General features: G+C 36.7%; 1 long non-coding RNA gene across 1 annotated transcript; it reads right to left on the minus strand.

Moving 5' to 3' along the window:
* Nucleotides 1-6,740: 6,740 nt before the first annotated feature.
* On the minus strand, nt 6,741-21,656 carry LOC119695385. The gene is made up of 3 exons (XR_005255192.1): nt 21,605-21,656; nt 13,473-20,186; nt 6,741-6,877 (listed from the first exon to the last, which is right to left on the minus strand). It is a non-coding gene; the product is annotated as an uncharacterized LOC119695385 (long non-coding RNA).
* Between the last annotated feature and the right edge of the window lie 746 nt (nt 21,657-22,402).

The following is a 22,402-nucleotide window of genomic DNA, read 5'->3' on the forward strand; positions in this document are numbered from 1 at the left end:
CAAAACACTTTTCAGGATTGAATAGATGCTCAGCATCACAGTATGACAAATGTGTATAAAAAATCATGTCGCTAAAGACAGAAGACTCACTATTAACCATTCTAATTTTGGAGAACGTGGAACAACAGAGACCCCCCCCTTCTCTTTTATGCTAAATGTGACTATTCTCTTTCATGTCTTTTCTATATGGAGGTTGGAAATCAAACACAACAGTGAAGGAGACAGGACCTATCTTCTCTTGAGTGTGTCCTGCTTTGCTTTAAAGTGAGTCTCTATAAAGATCTTTGTTCATTTGGATGATGCTCTTGGGCACATGGTGTTGTCCTGTGCAGGGGAAGGATTTGAATTTCTGTGGTCCTTGTAGGTCTCTCCTACCTGAGGATACTCTAAGATTCTATGATCATTTGTCACCTTCAGCAATAATGACTGCAAATTTTCCCCTTTGACTAGCGTTGAGGGAGAAAATATGTATTACCTGTAGCAATTACATTTGCATAAGTATAGGAAATTTCACAAGTTGCCAATAATATTCTTCAGCTTATCTCTAACAGGCTTCTCAGTAATTCATCAGTCTACCTGGAAACAAGTGCAATCCCATCAAGAAGTCATATAAAAAAAAAAAATTAGCAAAATCACAAAAGCAGTGATACGGCTGAAGGCATAATTGTTATTCACCAAACTCCACAAATTTAGAATGATGTAGCACTTACTGAAATATGGAATCACATTAAAGAGAAAGTAATTGGTTTGTTTTTACAGTGAATAATGAACTTGCAAATTTTTGGACTGGACTCTGTGAAGGGAGAAAACCTAATGCCAAAAACTTGGGAAAAGATTAGACAAATTGGTAGGATTGAAATGCAAATACCAAAAGGAATAGAAAATGTACCTCTAATAACTTTTACCCAAAATTATAAAAGATAGAGCTTATCTAGCATAGGGAGGATTGAAGATCAATTTGAAGAATCAATCATACCTTTTACTATGCAAAGAAGATGAGAAGATGCAGTCATGAAGGTTGTATAAATAAGGTACTTTAAGTTTTGGTTCAAATACAAAAATGAGGAAGCTCACAAACTCAGTTAAAAATTCTTATCCTAAAATATGACATTCACACTCAGGAAATTTTATTTATATTTGATTAATTAATGTTACTTTTCTTTTTATTTTAAATGTCATTCCAGGTCTTTGACACAAACACCATAAATAGAGGTTTGTTAGTGAGCTACCATCTAAAAGGCTTTCTATAATAAATGGAATGGTCATATCTTGTGTCATCTTTTCATTTACATTTAAAATACTTTTAATTATTATGTGATGTTTTCTTTATTAGCCTACTTTCCTTGTTTTGTTCAGACACATAACTTTATATTGACAGGGTTTTCTGTTTTTTTTCTATGCCACTGTAGTGCTGGGATTAAATCTCTGAAGAGTAGAAATAAATGGAAAATTGTCGTAATACGACACAAAAAGACGACACGGACACTGCTGCTCTCCAGGTGAACAAAAAGAGGGACCTTTATTTTCTGACTCCAACATTTATAGTTTTCCAAAAGTGACAGTGGATTGGAGGGTGACAGTGCCACCTCTCCAATGACACTGGACAGACCAAGAGTCCGTCAATTCTCTCCTCCTCCATGAAAGAATGCAAAACATAGGTTGTTTACAGAACTGTGTGTGAGAAAGTTCGTTACAAGAATGAAAACATCAGAAGGCTTAGCAAAGTCTTAGAAAATCAGGGTGACAGAAAATGTATGAGTGAATACTCCATAGAAAAATTATGTGTTCCAATTTATTTACCTGGCCAATGAGAAATAAGCTTAATGGTAAGACTGATTTTTTTTTGGAAACCATGCCCGTAATTATGAATTGCTTAAGGTCAAACAAGAGTCAAAATTCTTTGCCAGTTGCCTTCCCCTTTTCTGTGCATGCACACACATACCTATTATCAATCAAAATATCTGACTTGATACATGTGTTTACTCATATGTGAAAGAGAAAAATCTGTATTTTTCCATGAAAGGGTTAACAATTCAACCTTATATATATATTAAGCATTTTCCTTCAATTATTTTCATTCAAATTAGATCTTACTTTACAAAAATATACAAAAAAATTATCAACCAAATGAAAACATTCCTCTGTTAAGTGCCTTGCACTCATTTGTATACTTCTATCCATTGCTGAGGAGATCTTCATTCATACATTAAGAAATAATTAGATCTTGCAAAAAAAAACTTTAATAAAATTAGGTAGCAAAAAGCTAGTGGTATATAATCTCCAGAGAATGGTTTCTTCTCCTTGGCCACAAGCCAGGTAATTTTGATTAAAATAGTCCACATCATTGTCAGAAGCATGCATACATGCTACAAACTGCGCTGTTATATATGATGGTCCATGATTCTGAAGTGCCATATTTGCTCATTTTTTTGAGCTTCTGTCTGCAATCAATCACTAAGCTAACAATGTCTATCAAAGGTCTTGAAAGTGGCTATAGACTGCAAATTTGATAATGCAATGGTAGCAGGCCTTTGTATGAGTTCTCCCCTCCAATGCACACCCTCTGTGCTTTGAGTTCCACTGATGGGCAATGTGATTTTTCCTAAGAAAAGAACACAAGGTGGGAATTGCAGGGAGAGCTGTCTGAATGCTCTCATATCACAGATGTGTGAGCTGTGATTATTGGGACTGACTTTGTTAAATCAGCCTGCAAAAGGATATAAAAAGCTGCCGGAGACAAGGCAAATAGGGCAAAATATAAGCAGCTTCTAGGTGGAAGGCCTGGCTAACATCTGGTCACATAGAGAGATAAAATCCTAAAGTAGCTCCATAGGTCCTTTGTTGCTTTATAATTGTGCATTCTGCAAGGCTGAAGACTGTAATCCAGTACATATCTAGCAGAAAAGGCCTAATATCATAACCCTTTAGAACTGCTTGCATTATATATTGCATTGGTAGTTTTTAGATATTGTATTGGCAATAAATCTAATTTTAATGGGAGACCAGTTATCTTATCTTTGGACAAGTCCCACCCTGCGTTCTTAGAATAAATCATATTGCCCATCAGACACAATTGCAAGGGGCAGAGTACGTGTATGTGGCTGAAGACCAAACATTTTCATTGCTGTGACAAGCTGGAAGAGGAAAGGCACTGGAGGTCCTCTGGCATCCATTACTTGTCACGAAATGTAAAGCAAGTGAGCCAAAGTGGGCACTTCTAAGGCACTAGAACCTTGAAAGCTAGCTTTGGTATTGTGATTGCTTCTTACGCCATGGTTTGTGGTGTAAGAAACAAACCTAAGCATACAGCATGAGACTAATTTTCCCTCAGAAAACTATTTGAAGACAAAAAAAAAATCATTTTGTTAGCAGTTGAATTTCAGCCACAATCTATTTCTACTCTGTCCTATCTTACCCTAGAAATGGAAGTATTTAAATGTTAAGTAGATGATAAGGAAATAAATTTTCAAAAACAAGTTCTATCAAATATTTTTGAAAGTAAACAAGGTTTATATTTTGAAGTTCACATTTGTTGTTAAACCGAGAATCATCTAGAACAAATCTCCTTGAGCTGCTAAAGAGCATTAGAAAGTTTTAAAACACTCATTTAATAAAATTAAACATAACTTTTTCAGACTAAATTTACCAACACAATGTAAAAAAATTTCAAAATTAGCATCACTCATAAGTCTTTCTTGGTAGCTCATCTTTTCTAGTCTTCTAGTTATATCTTGTAATTTTCTTGATTCTTCCTGCAATTTTTTTAAATATTAGGTCTGTGGCTGGTTGTAACATTTTTTGTGTTTTGCCTCCTGGTGCTTGTAGCTTATGCTCTTTGTTTTGTGCCTTGATCCAATATAACCTTCAGTAGTATAATAAAATATATCTAATATTTTTGCATTATTTCTAATGAAATGAGAACAAACTTGTCATATTTCCACCTAGGTAAACATCACAAGTAATAATATGAAGCTTTTGCCTGAAACTTTAACTTTGAAACTTTTACTTGAAATCTAGTTTTCCTTTAGCATTCTATTTTCTAATCACTAGACCTGTTCAGTTTCCAACAGGAGTTAATGAAGTGTTAAAGACCATTCTAGGGATGGAAAGAATTGATATGGCAATAATGTTTACAACTTCTGTCCTTCTGCTACAGTGTTCTGAGAAAAATCCACTTATTCAGTTCTTGAAATTTCCTACTAGGCAATAACTGGCATTTAAATAAAGGCACTTAATTGAAAAATGTAATGAAATTCTAGAAAGTATGGTAGTCAATAAAAAGAAAAGCTTTTCCTTAGCATTCATATGGAATCCTAATAGAAAGATTTGTTTGCATTAGTGTTGGTTGTTGAAATAAAATGCAAGTATCTCTTTAAATGTTTTCACTAAACAACTATTATTGTTACACAAACACTCCCCTCTCCCACCAACCAAACTACCAACCAACCAACCAACCAACCAACCAGCTAAAAACCAAAACCAAAACCAAAACTCCAGACCTGGTGAAAATTAAATCACGCTTTAACTGGCAGAACTTCAAGATTGATAAGTGTTTAGTTCAACAAGGACAAGGTACATTGGCATGGGTGATTATTTAAACAGAAATCTGGCTAATATTAGGTATGATATTAGTTGATGACTAAGTGGACATACTGACCAGTGCATTATTGTATTTTGCCATTTTCAGTGTGCTATAAGTATGGCAAACAGGAGGTCAAAAAAACTATACTCCCTTATGCAGGGAGCCAAAAAAAAAAATTACAAATCTGAGGGCTGTACTGCACCAAATAATGCAAAACAAAGAAGTGTAGTAAAGCTTGTGTGTTCTTCTGCACAGCCTGTTGTTTTGGTAGTGGAGGGCAGCAAGGGGCACAGAGGTAGTTTCTGTGAGAAGCTGCTGGAAGCTTCTACCATGTCCAGCAGAGTGAATCCCTCATGGCTCTGAAGATGGACATGCTGCTGGCCAAGGCTGGACCAATTAGAGATGTTCGTAACGCCTCTGTGATAACAGATTTAAGAAGAAAATCAGGACAAAGTGAGGCACACACAGATATTTTTTCAAGTCAGAGAAGAGGAGGAGGTGAGAACATGTGAGGGAAACAATATGGAGACACCAGGGTCAGTGGAGAAGGAGGGGCAGAAGCTCCAGGCAGTGGAGCTGAGCTTCCCCTGCAGGCTGTGATGCAGCCTGTGGTGAAACAGCTGTGCCCCTGCAGCCCATGAGGATCCACGGGGGATGCACAGATCCACCCAGGTGGATGCCTGGAGGGAGGGGGTTGTGATTCTGTGGGAGACCTGTGGAGAGAGGGGTCCTGCCCCCAGTGTGGAGCAGCCGTCCTTGGAGGACTGCACCCCGTGGAGGAGTGCTCCACACTGCAGTGGTTTTGGGAGGACTGATGCTTGTGGGATTGGAGCCATGCTGGAGAAGTTCATGGACAACTGTCTCCAGTGGGAAAGACCCCATGGTGTAGCAGTGAAAGGACTGATCTCCCTGAGCAGTGGAAGACCTCAGGTGGCAAACTGACCAAAGCCTGTCTCTCTCTCTCTGCCCTGTATGGGGGAAGGAGGGAGGGGTTGGGGGAAGAAAAGTTGGTTTTAAGGGCTTATTTTACTTCTCATTATCCTCTTCTGATTTTTTTAGTAATAAACTCATTTTGTACCTCTAAGAGAGCTTGTTTTTCCCTTGGAATATTTTCTTCCAGTCCTTATCTCAACTCATGAAGCCTTCATTTAAATTCTTTCTCTCCTCTGCCCAAGTGTGGCAGGGGAGGGCAAGTAAGTGATTTCCATGGCTGCCTGGTGTTGGTTGAATGTCAAACCATGACAGCTTGTAAAACAGAAAGATTGAAAAAGTGAAGAAAATGTATTTCCTTTTCCAAAATTTGAGATTTTAAATATTTTTTCTGGAATCTCCTATGCTGCTGTTTTTTCTTCCCTGTCTATAACTGAATGAAACATTTCAGGAGACTGTAATTTTCGATACTCGTGCCATACTGCTTCCAAACTACTGGAGCCTACTGCAAATTATATTACGTGTTTTCTAAAGAAAAGCTTTGTTGATATATATTTCCTATGCACAAAACCTTTCTATCTCCACAAAATGAGCAGTAGAAAAAGCAGGCTTTCATGACCATCTTGCACAGGACTTGAGTGGGGAAAAAAATTTAACTAGAAATATTGCAAGAAGAATAGCAGTGGAACAGAGAGAAGTGTTTTCTCCAAAGCTACAGTTGAGCAGCTTAGCAAAATCAGTCTTCTAGGTTTTCTTGGAAGCAAACAATCTGAGCTGCATTCATGGAAATCTTTCAGATTATTTTTGTTACTGAGAACATACCTTTTTTCAGATTTCAGATCAATGAAATTCCTTTGAAAGTGTGGACATGCATTTCATCATATTTCAAAGGAGCCCCATTGTTGTCCTGAACAGGGGACTGCTACATGCTGCAGTAGCACCTCACACACCCAGGTGAGATACTTCTGTGTTTTATCCTGGAGTGCAAGGAGTACAAAGGAGGGAGCTGGATGGTAGCACACAGACTCTTGACTCCCTGATCATCTAAACTTTACACTGTTCATACATTTTAACAAACAAAGGCATCAGCATTTATTGGTCACAGTTTCCACAGCTTTTTCATCAATTATTACTCAACCCCCTATTTGTTTGTTATATCTCTCACTTCTCATGCTAATTAGTCCTCAGGCATAGTTCTTCCCTTCATCTGACTCTGGGGTCTGTCTGGAGTTGGTGGTCACTGAAATGGTGGTCATGATCTCCCACTGCTGGAGTTATCTCTCCCCCAGTTACTGCTCAGTCCTGACTTCACTCCAGGTGGCTCTCATCCAGACAGCCCATTCATCTTAGGAGTCTTCCCTTGTCCTAGAAAAAAAGTATTAGCCAAGAGTACAACATTCACACTGCAATTGCTTAAACATAATTGTCCAGCTACAGCTACTGATTAAAAATGATAAAAATTTTCTAAGTTTGACTGAAATCTTGAGGGGTTCATATCTTGAGGAGGTCAATTCCACTGTGGCGGAAATTCTTGAAAATATTGAAGGTCTTAAAAAGACATAAAACTATATTTCCTTCCAAGAAAGACCATGCACAACATGAGAGAATAGTGCAAGCTTCTGCTTGCTTTAAGATGCATCTCTTATCAAAACTGCTTCCATATTTGCATTTAAATGTTCACTATTGTAAGATAGTGAAACAACATTTGTGCAACATTTGTTTTATCATGGCACAACTCCACTGTCTGCTGAATTGTTACTGATATTAATTAAAGAATAGAAGACTAATTTGATTTTTCACAGTGGAAAGTTGTCTGTTTGTTTATGTGCAGGTGTATTTTCTTTTAGATAATGGAAGGAAGTTTCCTGATACAAAAAGTAAGAAAAAGACCCGTGAATACCAAATGAAGTTAGGAATATATTAATATATGTTTTCATGATAAAGCTGATTGCATATTGATTCCAGAAAAAAACACCTATTTTTAAGCTTCTACATGATATTTCATTTCTACTTGTCATACACAAATATTTTATAGACACAGAATTAAAAAATATTATTAATATTAATGCCATGTAAATTTCTGAGCTCCTTTCTTCATTATTTCTACTTGTACATTTCTCCTCTCTGTTTGATGCAATACAAATGGTACTGTAGCTTATTCACATATTTCTATGTATGTATATGCATATAGTCAAATTAGTGAAGAACTGTCTTCTGTAGTAGGAATATTCTAATTACATCTGTCACAGTTTGAAAATAACCACAACACTGTTCAATAAACAAGGTAGTTTAAACTCCATTCAGAAACCCGTGTCCTATGATGTTGATGTAACAACTATTGTTTCAGCAGCAGAAAAGCCTGACCCTTTTCTCCTTTTTCTCTGCTCGGAAAATAAATTCAAGATCTGTCAGTCTTCTCTTGTTAAGAAAAGTAGGTTAATTATGAAATTTGTAATGATCTTCAGCATCAGTCTCATAATTTTAAGTCCAGCTTTTTTTTGTGGTGTACAAAGTACATTTGGTTCTATCAGTAAAATAAATTAATATGCTTGAGTATGGAGAGAGCCTAATAGTGATGTAAATCAATATAACCTGATAAAAGCCAACTACATCAATTTTGCCCAAAGGAAGATTTAACCTGAAGAGTCAATCTGTTCCTCACAGAAGTGTCATTGTTTCTTTTCTGACCACAGCAACCATGTCATTCTGACCTTTAAAAAATTCTGAATGCTATGGAGACTATCCTTTATAGAAGTAAACAGCTCATGAAAATATTCCATTTTATATGTCTGACAGATGGCCTGACATTATAAGTGGAAAAGAAAAAAACTCCCCTAAAACGGTGAGTTTGATTTTTATCTTCATTTGGCTGTGAATACAGACTATAGGATAATATTTTTGGGGTTCTTTTTTCTGTATGTTTAAAAGCAAATGAAGTGCTGCCAGTCTTTTTACCTTTAAAAACAGAATCTAAAAAGAAAACCCATATTACTTTTAATGGATTAATGCTAGAACAGTGTGTGTTTTTCAAAAATATTTGAAAAAGAATGGCTTAAAATCTGTAATACTAATATAGGTTGTCTTTTTTTTTAATCAGCAGTGTTTTGATGAAAAACTAGGGTTTTAAAAAAATAATGTACAATATATCTGTGTTGTATCAGTGTTTCCTAGTATACCACTAAATAACTGTAATCCCCAGAAATCCATGCATTTTGCTTCAAAATAGTGCTGCAGATGTCCAAAAACTTTGCTCATTTTTGGTTGTCTCTGGAACTACATATTTTAATTGAGCAAATATTATTTGCTACACTGAGAAGGAAGAAAACCTTGTGCTCTGATGAACAGACAATCTCACAATTTGGAGACAGGTCCCAGTAAGGATGGGGCCTCAGGAAAATGAACCAGTCATCATAAAACTCTGCAGTGTGAATGCAAATAACAAATTCTAGCATTTTCTCTTAGTGAATGGATTGATCATTGTCTAACTAATAACTGAATAAATATGAGCCTTCGAGAGAGTCCTGGACTTGCTCTAAGTAATATAAAGCCTTTGTCACTTTTCCATCTCCTGCCGTATCTGTAATACCATGCAGAGATATCCATTTCCATGAGATACTTCATTAAGCCAGATACCCAAATCTAAACACAGATTTTTCTTTCTGGGTGTCCATCTGTTATATCTATTATTCTTGCAGAACTGATGGTAATGCTCAGTACCAGGCGATGAACAAGGCTACTTCCATTTAAGATACCCACTAAACCCTCTCTTTTCTCTCTGTATGTTGTTGTACCCATTGAGAAAATAGTGCCTTTACCTCAAGAAAAAGCAAAAGGAAAATTTTTACCTGATCACTTACATTACCTAAATGTAGTGAAACAAAAAGCTTTTAAGAAAGTCTCTAAAATTGAACTGGGAATTCCTTGTCTTACGGAGAGGAAAAAGCTTTTTAGTAACTTGAAGAAGCAAATGTAATTTGCTTACCTTTTGTAGGTTAGGGAAGCAAGGTTTTATTTACATAATACTTCATTTCCACTTGTCATACACAAAAATCAGGACTATATTCCTTTCTTTTTTTCAGTAGTATTCAATGTTTTAAGTCTTTGCTGTCTTACATGATCATTTACAGCAGAGCAAAGCATGTGAATTCTGCTTCTCCAATTTGCTATTTTCTATTCCAAGTCCTCTCTTCAAGAGCAAATTACATATTAATTTGAAACCATAGAAAAAGCACTAGATTGCCACTTTGGAAAAAATGTAATACACAGAGTGAGGTAGCACAAGATAATCTGCAGTCTTTAAGGCCCACTTTCAGCTTATGCCTTTAAGGTCTGCTTGTAAGTGTGTGAGAGGTACTTCAATTTTAGGACTAGTAAGGAACATTGAATTTTTTACCAGAACATACAGAGCCAACAATCTAGTCTAATCTAAAACTGAAGAATTCTTTTTTCTACAAGTACTTAAACAGGCTTTGGCTGCAACGCTCTTACAATTTCTGTATACCACCTGTTAATCTTTGTCTATTTCTAAAATAGCTAACATCTACTCCAACGTTTTGCTTCCTCTTTGCCATAATTTTACAGGATTAAAATTTCAAAAGTTCCACTAAATCTCAGGCTAAAATTTTCCGGTGTTGTTGTCGCATGACAATGACACTTACAGTTAAACACAATTTTAGACCTACACGGAGAACATGTTTGCCAGCACATCTAAGATCTCTTTATAAATTCCTAATCACTGCAAAATCTTTACTTGGAAGATAAGGCCTGATGTTGTAAGCTGTTTGATCCTTACACCTGAAAGTTTTGTCCATATGCCTGCTAATTACAGAGGGGTTCTACATGGTTAATGTCTATCTTATACCTCAATTACCATCTTACATGTATTCTTTTTCTGGCTTCCCAGTCTCATGTCTCATGCAATGAAAAAGATAAGCATGTTTGTTTCCTCTGAGAACAGCTAGAAAAATATTCCGAAGAGTAATGAAGATAATAAACTACAGCAGATCCTACCCACAATTTCCAAGCCAAGGAATATTGGCAGATATAAAGAAGGAATATCAGAAGGGTATGATGACACAATTGTTTTGGTAGCTGTTTGAGAAAGACACACTAACAGAGGAGTCATGTGTTCATGTGATGCATTTAAAACTGTGATGAAAATAAAACTTTTTATTAGCAGTGACATGTCCATCTAGAATCAATTATATATATTATTATATGCTGAGAGAACTGGGATGGGCATTCATAGAATCAAAGGATAAGAGAATGGTTGAGGATGGAAGGGACCGCTGGAGGCCATCTGGTCCAGTGTCCCTGCTCAAGCAGGGCCACCCAGAGACATATCCAGACAGCTTTTGAGTATCTTCAGGGATGGAGACTCCATAGACTCTGTGACAAAATTATGCTAGTACTCAAGTCACCTTTACAGGATGTTCTGCTTCATATTCTGAAGCAAATCCTGTGTTTCAGGAGCATTATGCCTCTTCTTGTGTTTGATCTTGTGTCTGATCTTCAGCAAAAGCTAAGGAATTTTAAAAAGTAAACTTTCAGATGTAGAATAATCCTTGTTCATACCCTTGCTACCTTTTAATTTCTATCACATATAGAATGAATGTAAAGTTTGCTGTGTGGAAAAAATCTGCAGAGGAAACGCTTTCTCTTTTGTGATAAATTCACTTTCATTATTGGATTTGGATATGTAGCATATTTGGATTTGATATGTAGCAGTTTCATCAATGCAAGTCTCATATTAGATTAGAACATAGAAGAAACAAGAAAAATTAAAATGGGCCTAGAACATTCCATCAGTGATGTTATGTAGTGATCCACTTGGGGGAGATAATGAGTTGCTCATATGACAGTGGTGCATAATATTGTACAAGTGTTAATTAAGAGAAAACAATTTGCTTGTAGCATGGGTTGGAAAAGAAAATATCTTCCAAACCCATATTTCTGTGACTTTTCTGTGGTGCACCTGCATGAGTTTATACTACAAATAGAAATTTAGAAAATACAATCCTTGGGACTTTTTTTGAAATCCATTTGGGATAAAAAGAGGGAAAAGCTCAGCACGTAAAAATTTCCTTGATTGTACAGTACCACTGGTATTTGCCATGAGACAAGTACTTAAGTGGCTGTCCATCTACAGCTTCTAGCACAGTAAAATTCCCAGTGGTCAGATGCCCAATACATGGCATTTTTTGTCCGCGTCAGTGGTATTGTGCCAATGTATTGCAAATAATGCTTCAACTTTCATAGTCATACCAGTAAAAAACTTATTTCAGTAGAAACACTAATTTGAAAATGCTCAGCCAACAATATATCTGGAATTTTAATTTTTCTGTTGTCAGAATGACAAGTGTCAAGACACAGTCTCTAGAAGTCCATGTTTTTCAAATCTTTAGAAAATTGTTATTATGATAGTGATGAACTTTCACTTCAGTCTGAACATTATGAGTGGCTTTGGAGGCACTAAGTAAACAGTGGTGCTTTAGAATCAGATATTTGAAACTACCCTCAAGTCATATGAGACAAGTTATTTGTGTGCCTCTGCAAGAAATGTCATTAGAGGCACGTGCTGCGGCATCTTGAATCAGGAAGAGAGAGCCCTGAGTTTCAGATTCAAGCTGCACCATATATTGTTTTAATCTTATGCAAGAAACCTGCTCCTATAATTTAAATTGACATCAAAACAACTGAGACCAGCATTTCAAATTTACATCCAAATATTACAAAAAAGTCACAGTAGGGGTGTGTCACTGATATTAGTTTCAGGCTTACTCTCGAGAAGGCTAAAATTTTAAAACTGCTATGGTCAGATTTGCTTTCCCTGATTTATACTAGCAATATACTTGCCGCAAATGTTTACTCATTAAAAGAAAGTGTAAATGTCAGACAGGCATGTTTATCATCAAACCATCTGAGTAAGTTGTTACTAACTGAGTTGAAGTAATGTATTTCCTAGAAGCATAATGGTTAAAGATATTAAGTCCACAACCAAGAAAAGAAAAGAAAAGCATTCCAGCCTCTGCTCATACAGTGTTCCAATAAGACCATATAATAGCCAAAAAAAGTATAAAAATGTACATACATCAAATCACAAAAATGTGATCTAAATTCCAGGACTATTTGTGGTCTTCACAACGCCTGTACACTCATCTTTCCTCTATGCTATGCTACAAATTCTGCTGCACTATTCTTTATTCCTTTTCCTCTGTTCAATAGTAAAGCCTAAGATACATATTTCATAAGTAAAACCCAAAAGTTATCCTTCTTAACTTATGATGTTAAAAGACCCTGGATCAATAGCTTTTGCTTCAAATTTTACTGCATTTCAAACGTATTTTTCTCTACATTGATATAAAAAAATACCCCCCCCCAATGTACTCTATCTTCATACTACACTATAGAAATACATATTCAATATGTAAGTGCAGTTAGTTGAAATTAAAATAGAGATTATTAAAATTTGGACTTGTAAGAATATACTTTGATGACCTGACTGAAGGTATTCTCTCAAATCAATATTTACCTCAATTCTGTGAGCTTAAAGCAGTAGCAATATTTCCCTGACATGCCATTTTTCAGTGTTCAGTAATTAGATTGCTGAATGCTTTTCTGGTACAGAGCAGCCCACAAAACTAAGGAAATGATGAAAGAAAGGTGTGGTTTTTTGTTGTTTGTTTTTTTTTTTTCCCTTAGGTTCTGTGAGAAGAAAACTAGAAATGTTCAATGGACTCAATAAAGCATCCTATTAACTAATATGAAATAGTTCACTCCTCCCTCTTGTTAAAAACAGACTTGTGACACTGCTGGAGAACTAGAGATGTTCATTTTCTGATCTTGAATGGTTGGACCAATTTAACTTGTTCTTCAAGGTAAAAAAAACCAAACCAACAACATAACATGGGGTTGGAAATGTCAAGACAATACTTCTGCCACACAGAAACTGGTGAAATACCTCTTGGTCTGCAGGTCTACAGATACGTGAAGACTTGACGTGAGGTTGGCTCATCACAAGGGCATGGAAGAGGTGCAGGCAAATCCACTTTCAATGTGACAGTATCTTGGAAAAGGGGCAGCACTCGGCAGTGATTCCTTCTATTTGTTCTCTTTTCCTTTCTGGCAGACTTTCATAGAGTCATGACAAGAGTTACATCAATATACAAATTACATGCTTCTTGTGGGCCTAATGAGCAATTTCTAGTTTCTCTGATTAAAAAACAAAATAAAACTTTGAAAAACAATGGGACACAGAGAAAATATTTGTTCACTGTAAGAAACATAGACAAAATAATATTTGCACAAATATTTACTACCTTATCATATATTATATTCCTAAATATGTAGTTATATCATAATATCATAGTATGAACTATATATGCAACATAAAATGAACCAAATCAAATACATCAAACTCCATTTAGACACATAAATGCAAACACTTACGCATACTGATTTGAAAATGCAGGGCTTAAGGAAGCCAATAATATTTTTTACTGAATATTTTCACTGTAGTTTATGTATACAGATATATAAAGTCAAATCATACAGACATATAATTACCCCCAAACCTTGTACCTTCACCACATATAGATTGAGTGATTTTGTCACTCTGGTCTACACTCTTTTTTATTTTCCTAATAAAAAGATATATATTTATGTTATCATAGTTGATGATAAGGGATAGAGAACTTGTGAAGTTTTCATCAAAACCAGAGAAACAAGTCATGAAAAGCTTTTCAGAGATGAATTGATATTCGTGATGAGTTTGTGTAAGCATGCTGCTATTCGTTCCTAACCAGAATATTAATATCTTCATAGTAAGTGTGAGAAGCAGGTGAAAGATTTCACATCCTGTGAAAGGTTTCTGTTGGAAATTCCTCTATGCTTTCTCTTTTAATCTCCTCTCCCCTGTTTCAGGAAATTATGACTTGCAGACCACTTTTTCTGATTTCTTCTTATACTCAGGAGAGAATGATGGAAATTCTGGGTGATCTCCTGAGCTGTGTGTTTATACACTCTTGGCTTTCAATGTCAGGAGGTGATGACTCAAGGTACAAAGTGATGGAGAATCAAGATTAAGTGTCTAGAAGATGTGTAGATGATGGTGCAATCAGCCCACATTTGTGAGATCACACAATTTCATTCCAAGTGGATATTTGACAAGCTATGGAATTCATAACAATCTGACTAGCAAACTTCAGAGTGAAATTTCTTGTCTTTCCTAAACAATGTGACTTAACACTCTTGGATAAAAAAAAATGAAAAAGAATGTGCTGAAAATTAGTAGTATTGTTCACATTTGATTAAAGATAAAGCAAGCGAGGAGAAGTGAAAATGAAATTATTTGAATTTTTTTTTTAATCTGCCACTGCCTGATTAAGTGATCAAATGGTAGAATTTAAAATTAAAGCAACATGAGTTTCATGAGAAACACAATCTATATCAAAAGTTCTTATAAGAAGACAGCTTTACTTCATGAAAAGAAAATCTCTTCAGGGTATCACTTAATTAAAAGGTATGTGAAAGAATGGTAGATGACTAGAGATGGAGTAGAGCAAGCATGTATTTCTCAAAGGTGGTTTAAAGAGTTGTTTTTTCTGCAACAGGATGTGAAGTCAAGTTATTGTTTCAGAAATATCCTCTGAAGAATGTCTTGAGACAAAATATGTTCTGAATTGTTCAGTATAGTGTCAGGGAAGTACTGGAGCCGTGAGTCTTTTTATGTTGAGGCTGCTGGAGCAAATACAGTCCATAAAAACACTGACAGTCAAGACTGATAATATTTGTCCTGTAACTTTTCTTAGTTGTCATTACAGCCATGAGAAATGACTGGGTCCACTACCTTTAGTAGTTTATGGCAAGCTGGTTCTCTCTGGGATTTGTCTTTTAAATGATTACTCTGTACAGAATAGAAATTTTGTAAACACCTAAACTAGCTTTGTCTTATAGTAGAGCTATAATTACCAGATTTTTTCAAGTATCGCTAGTACCTGCCCTGCCTCCCTTCTCATCTGGCATTGAGCAAGATATAGAGCTGCATTAGACTGTTGGTAGACTGGATGATCAAGGGGGAAATGCGTGGAAATGTATACTCCCATCACATTCCTTCTCAGCTTTATGATATAATAGCAACAAGTCATCTTTATGGAGATTCTATTGAGTCTAGCAGGAGTATCCAATACTGTGGAAGTTTAAAAAAATCCTACCTCCAGCAGAAGTAGGCCTGCATCAGTTAATATTGCAAGGTTTGCCATGTGCTTTGAAACAAGGTAGAGAAGAATGAGGCTTTGCTTGTCTTCTATATATTGCCTCTGCCATTATGTAGCTGTGTTAAAAGTGTGCACATATGTGGGCAAAGATTAAGACAGGCTGCCATAGCTAATTTCTATGGCTAATAACTCGATTCTGATATTTCTGAATGGAGTATTGTCAGGTTTGTCTTTTAGCCTGAAGGAGGTAATGATGTTGTATGAATGACATCCTGATTCCTCTCCTAATTGCAAAGAAAATGGAGTTGTAATAATAACCATACTGTTTCACTGTATACTGTAATAACTATACTGTTTCACTGGGAAAGCTGAATGGGCACCAATGTGGGATGACAGTGAAGAAGAACACATTATCAGTGATCACAGCAGTGCCTATCCGTTTCAGGGAATTTACCTGGAAAGGGTGGTTAAACATAAGTTATTATTCTATTTAACTGCATGAAAAGTAGCACTTTTCTCATATAGTGTACTTTCCCGTGTATTTCAGTGCTTACTATGTATTCCAAAAGACTCAAGTGTTCCTAGAGTTTTGGTTTGTAACATTTGGTTTGGTTCATAACATAAGCTGTAGCTCAGACTTATTAGCAAAGAAGAAAAGATCAGTGATTATTCATTCAGAAACACATAGCATTTCAGTTTTCACATTGCTTAAAATCCTGAAAATTTTTCAATTCCTGTGGGACAGAAATTCATTCTAACTTGCAGAACATATCCATCAGTGGAATATAAGTAATTGGGCTTTGTGTGTTTCAGTGTCAGTTGCAGCAGTTAGGATTTTTTTTGTTGCATTTTCAGAATAAATAAGTCTATCTTGCCATAAGTATCAGCGTGAAAGTAACTGAAACAAAGATGTTGTGGACAGTTTAATATTAAACTTTGTGATATATTTGTGCATGGATTTGCTTCTGGGATGTCAGGTATGGCAGTCACTCGAGACAGGAGCATGTTGTGTGGAGTTACTGGGCACCAATGCCAGCTCAGGTTAGTTCACTGTTGCACAGCTTAGTGAAGTCTCCCCCTCCCTCGGATGAGGGGGTTCCCATTCAAGCAATTCCTACAACTTGTAGCTCAAGCCATGGGTTACAACATCTTAGAATCACAGAATTATGAGGCATTCAAAGGGACTTTAAAGATCACCTAGTCCCAGTCCTCCTCGCCATGTGCAGGGTCACCTCCCACTAGATCAGATTGGTCAAAGTCTTATCCAACCAGGCCTTAAACACTGACTTAAAAAGACATATTTACTATAATATGCACCTCTAGTCCCTTTGGGCCAGAGCATCATGTTCAATATTGTAGTGAACTCCTCCCCTCACCCCTACCTTTGTTACCAGCAAGGAGTTCCTGCTACAGTCCACCACAAAATTCCATGGTCTTCAAGGGGACATCCTGCCTCACCATGAGATCCGTCATGGGCTGCAGGAGAATCTCCTCTTTCCCTGCTCCACTGTGGGGTTCTCCCCACAGAAGACAGCCCTTCTTGAACTTTTCCATAGGCTGCAGTTAACTGCTCTAGTGTGAATCCCTTCCTTGGGGTAAAATTCCCTCAGAAGAGACTGTTCCAGCGTGTCACAAGTCCTGCCAGTAGATCTGTTCCAGCAGGGCTTCTTTCTCCACAGGTCTACAGGCTCTGCCACCAGCTAGATCCATTAAAGGCTTTCCAATTCACAGCCCTCCTCAGCTGCATCCACCTGCTTCAGTGTGGGGTCCTCCACAGGCTGTAGGTGGTGGATATGTGCTCCACTGTGGACTCATCCCAGGGACACTGACTCAAATTGACACTGGAATTGCAGCCTGTTCAGTACAGCAGCACAGGAACATCAGCTTGGGCACAGCAGCGATGTCCTGGCCACCTGCCAGCCCAAGCACATTGCTGTGGCTGCTATCAGAGGGTTCCCAGGCACAGCAGAGGGAGGTGATCAGCAGCACAGCACTGCAGTGAGTGGAGAAGGCAAAAAGCAGCTGCTAGCAAGCTCAAGAGTCCAGTGTACAGTCTGGCAAGTGAGCCCCACGGCAAGCACAGGAGCTTGCTGATTTACTGCTAAACAGCAATAACAGACATAAATTCAACCCAGCACATGCCAACCAAACCTGTTATTATCTTGAATATGTGAGCCCTATACTGGATGCCAAAAAGGATTGATGTAGTTTAACCCAAGCCAACAAGTAAATGTCATGCAATATCTTGCTTCTTCCTTCCCATTGTGGTATCAGAGAGAGGACTGGAAAAGTAAAAATTAAAAAAAAAACCACTTGTGGACTGAGATATAGTTAAAGCAAACACTATGCATTCTAGCAAAGCATACAAGGAAGTCATAGAGAGCAGGGCTCTCTATGTGTAATGGTGACTTGGGCAGACAAACATCATCCTTCCAAAGGTCCACACCTTCCTCCTTTCTCCACCACCTTATATGCTGACCATGAAATCATATGATATGGGATATCCCTTTCAGTCATTTGGAATCAGCTTTCCCGGCTGCATTCCCTCCCAAATTCCTGAGCACTCCCAGTCTCCTGACTAGTGGGGAGTAGAAAAGGCCTTAACAGTCTGCAAATATTGTTTAGCAGTAGCAAAAATATCTCTGTAGTATCATCATCATTTTAGCACAAAGGCAAAACACAATCCCATACCAGCCATCGTGAAGAAAATGAGCTCTACCCCTGGCCAAAATCATCACATCACTGTTGAAAAAAGGTGACTGAAATCAGTGGAATGCTCAGTTAATTCAACTCATGCTATAATGATGGAGTCTGGAAATCTCATCTTCTTTTACTGTCACTGGGGGGTTACATCCCACTGGTCAGCTGCAATCATCCAGTTCTCAGTGAGTTCTGCACTCTGATGGAGGAGAGGCTGTACGCCTCTTCTATTATTTCTTTAGTGCACTTAAAAAAGGTCCATGTGTTGAGGTCATTCTTTATGTGAGTTCATAGTCATTAGTCAGTCTCCAAGCCTGTGCTAGTTTTGTGGGTTTGTGGTTCTGCAGGTAATTAGGCTTAAAAAAAATCTAAACTGTTAATTGAATAGTAAAATCCCTTTCTTCCTTCACAGACCTTTGAGAATACTCAGCCTGCCTGTATTGCTGTAAAAACCTTGTGATATTTGCCTTCAGAGAAAAATACAATTACGGCCATTTTTCTTTTGCAAGCAAACTAAAAAGAAAATAGCAGTCCTAATGCAGCAACAGGACCTGATATTGTTCCTGCTTCAAAGCAATACTAAACAAGTTCAGATTAGCATGGGCACTTTCTATCTCTTTGATCCAGCTCAGAGCACCAGGTTCTCATACCACAGATAGAACTACAGAAGCAAAAATAAAATATCCACTCATTCCTTTTGGTACTACCATTTGAAGCCAAGTTCCTCAAAAAATTCACCTTATGGATGAAAATCAGGTTTTGTACCCCATGTGGGCACTGTATTGACTACGACCCATGAAAAAAAGGCAACTATTTTTTCACTGATATTGGTCTAATAAAAAAAAGACTACTGCTGAGCTCTTCAAAGCATTCCACACAATTTGCATGCATATTTTCCTCGTTTCAGTGGATACTATCTGCCTATTATCTACCTTTAAAACTCAGATTCATGTTCAGAATTATCTTCATAAATTCAAATTGCTGTGGTATGTAATGTTAATTCCTACAACATGTATTAGACACAGACAATGGATATATTTTTGTCCCCTTTGATAAGTTTTTAGGGAAGTAATTCAAAACAAGCAATGTACTAATCCATAAACAAAAGGGAAAAATAAAATTGTGTCAGCTAAAACTGAGTCATTGTACTTGTGATACTCAAATTACATGGTTACTGAGAATTCTTTTCCTGGTAAAAAGATATGGAAAATACTTTCAAAACCAAAGAACATTCATACTAAACTAAACTTTTCTACTCACTAAGGAATCACAGATTAGTTGTGCTAGTAAAGTCCATCAAATGTGGCCAGGTTATGGAAAACCTTAAAAATTTCCATAAATAAAACCTACAATCTATTAAGAGCCATATAAAACTCTGGACTATTTCTCTTGCCAGAAATTCAAAGCGAGAAGCAATTGAGACACACATGTTTCTAATGGGTATTTCCTGAGAAATCATTATCACCACAAACCAGCTGAGAACGTCTTTTGACTTCTCTCTGAAATTACCAGTTGAATAAGATCAGGGATTGTGGACTTCTTTTGAAAAATGTAGGAATATGGAAAGCCCTGAAGAAAATAAGCTTCCCCAGATCCCAGGCAACCATGTCAATTGCTCAATAGTTACATTAGTTTCAGTGGCAAATTTTCTCAGGTCAGATATGCCATTACAGAGGTGATAACACAGATTCCAGAAAGTTATTTGAGCTGATGGAGGCAGTGACATTGAGGTTGGACCAAGTCAGAATTTCCTCTTGATGCTGAAAATGTACACACAATTAGTGCATTTTATAAACTGCATTTATTGAAAGATAACAATTAAAATTGCAATATTTTTGTTTGCAGTACCTGCTGTAGAAATGTAACTGCAAAAGAAGTTATCATCCTAGGTCATGTGTTTACTTATTTATTACAAATAATCATCCTAAATTATTACAGAGGGCTTCATGATAGACAGCTGATAGTACAATGGGAAAAGTATACCTTTTACATCAAATAATTTTATATTCGTTTTCAAGTTGATATATAGTTGGAATGATTTTTTTCCCTTCATTTTATCAAATAGAAAATGGGGTTTTTTTGTTTGGTTTTTTTTTTTAATATTGCCATCACTGGACCAGTTTGTGAAATAAAACATAATTAATAAGAGCTTCAAAATAAATTTTATATAAATGGATGGATTAAGATCTCACAAAACTGAAAAGGTAAATTACTGTATTTTTTTGCTATTTCTGCAGTGAATTCACACTTGTAGTGTCTTAAACCATGACTGCATTTCACCTGGTTTGAAATAAGGCACATTTGAATAGACAGACTCACTGGGTATCAAACCATACTCATCAAAAATTAGTAAGTGTTCATTGCTTATGCAAATTTTCTTTCAAAAGGAAGAAACAGGATATAAAACACTTTCCTATCACAATATCATGCCAAAAAACGCTTGTTAAATACGTTTTCTAATGTCAGCAGAGAAAGTTGGAGCCTACATAGTCCTTCAAAGCCAACAATATAAACACTTAATTTTATGCTGCATTGTTGTATAGACACAACAAACCTTTTGTCATCACTGTTAGATATTATATTATACTATATGCATACAATTAATAATAATTACAACATTTAGGCTTTTCTATCAATTGTTTTTTGAAAACACCCTTTTCTCTACACATGGAAAGGGACAGATTTTAAGTAAAAATTTAAGTTAGAAAGAAAGTCTTGGGAAAGCAGAGGTAACAATCTCATGGACAAAAAAAAAAAAAAAAAAAAACCAAAACAAAAAAAAAACCCAGTAGCTGACAGACCAATTATTTCGGACCATAAAAGAGACCTATTTCTTCAATAACAATCATGAACACTGTAGGGAAGCAGCTTTCCCTCTTATCAGGCTGCTGCGATATATATATATATATATATGCCAGTTCCCAAAACCAGTTAATTACCTCACATGTATATACAGTTATATTTTAACTCTGGACTTAAATATTACCTATTCTAACAACTGTGATAGCAAAGAAGTACCAAACTACTCTAGGTCAGATTTTATTAAGTTTAACTCATTGCAAAGTGTTTTCAGGATTAGGGGTAATGTTTTCCCTTTACAATATAAATACTATTTCTGTGTTGTCATTTTATTGTAAAACTTCCATACTGTTGTCTCCTTTTCGCAAAAGTTTCTTACCTTCTCAGTGTTTTCTCATGGGCCGCTCCTCAGAGCACTGACTCTCTCTTCCTCACACAGTAGCCAACTGACTCCAGTTCCCTTCTAAACCAGCCAACCCAGTCTTTCATAGTACTCTTCTTCTCATTGGTCACAGCTGTTGCCTGTTAGTCAGGCCCATTCCTAATCTTTGGCAATAGGCCCAGTTGTAACTCCTTACGGGTAAGAATAATTTCTACTCTATCTTTATTTTCTTATATTCTATTCCCCCCCCCCCCCCCCCCCACATTTCTGTATTTAATTTTTCTCATTTTCATAGAGTAATAGAATGGTTTAGGTTGGAAAGGACCTTAAAAATTATCTGTTTCCAAGTGCCTTGCCATGGGCAGGGACACCTTCCACTAGACTTGGTCACTCAGAGCTCCTTCCAACCTGGCTGTAAACTCTTCCAAGGATGGGGCATCCACAGCTTCTCTAGGAAGCCTGTTCCAAAACCTCACCAACCTCACAGTAAAGAATTTAGAATAACATCTAACCTTCTCTACCCTCCTTCATCTTAAAGCCATTCCATGATGTTCTAACACTTCATGACCTTGTCAAAAGCTCCTCTGAGCTCTCTTGTAGCCTCTTTAGGTACAGGAAGCTGCCCTAAGATAACAGTGGAGCCTCCTCCACTCCAGGCTGAATAGCCCCAATTTTCTCAGCCTGTCTGCATAGGAGAGGGTCTCCAACCCCCTGTTTTTCATATATAATTTTATATTATTTTTAAAATCCTCTAGCAAACAAGCCGTATGGCCCATAGCAATAGACTTAATTTGC

Source organism: Motacilla alba, chromosome Z (assembly GCF_015832195.1).
Source record: "Motacilla alba alba isolate MOTALB_02 chromosome Z, Motacilla_alba_V1.0_pri, whole genome shotgun sequence".
NCBI classification, from domain to species: domain Eukaryota; kingdom Metazoa; phylum Chordata; class Aves; order Passeriformes; family Motacillidae; genus Motacilla; species Motacilla alba.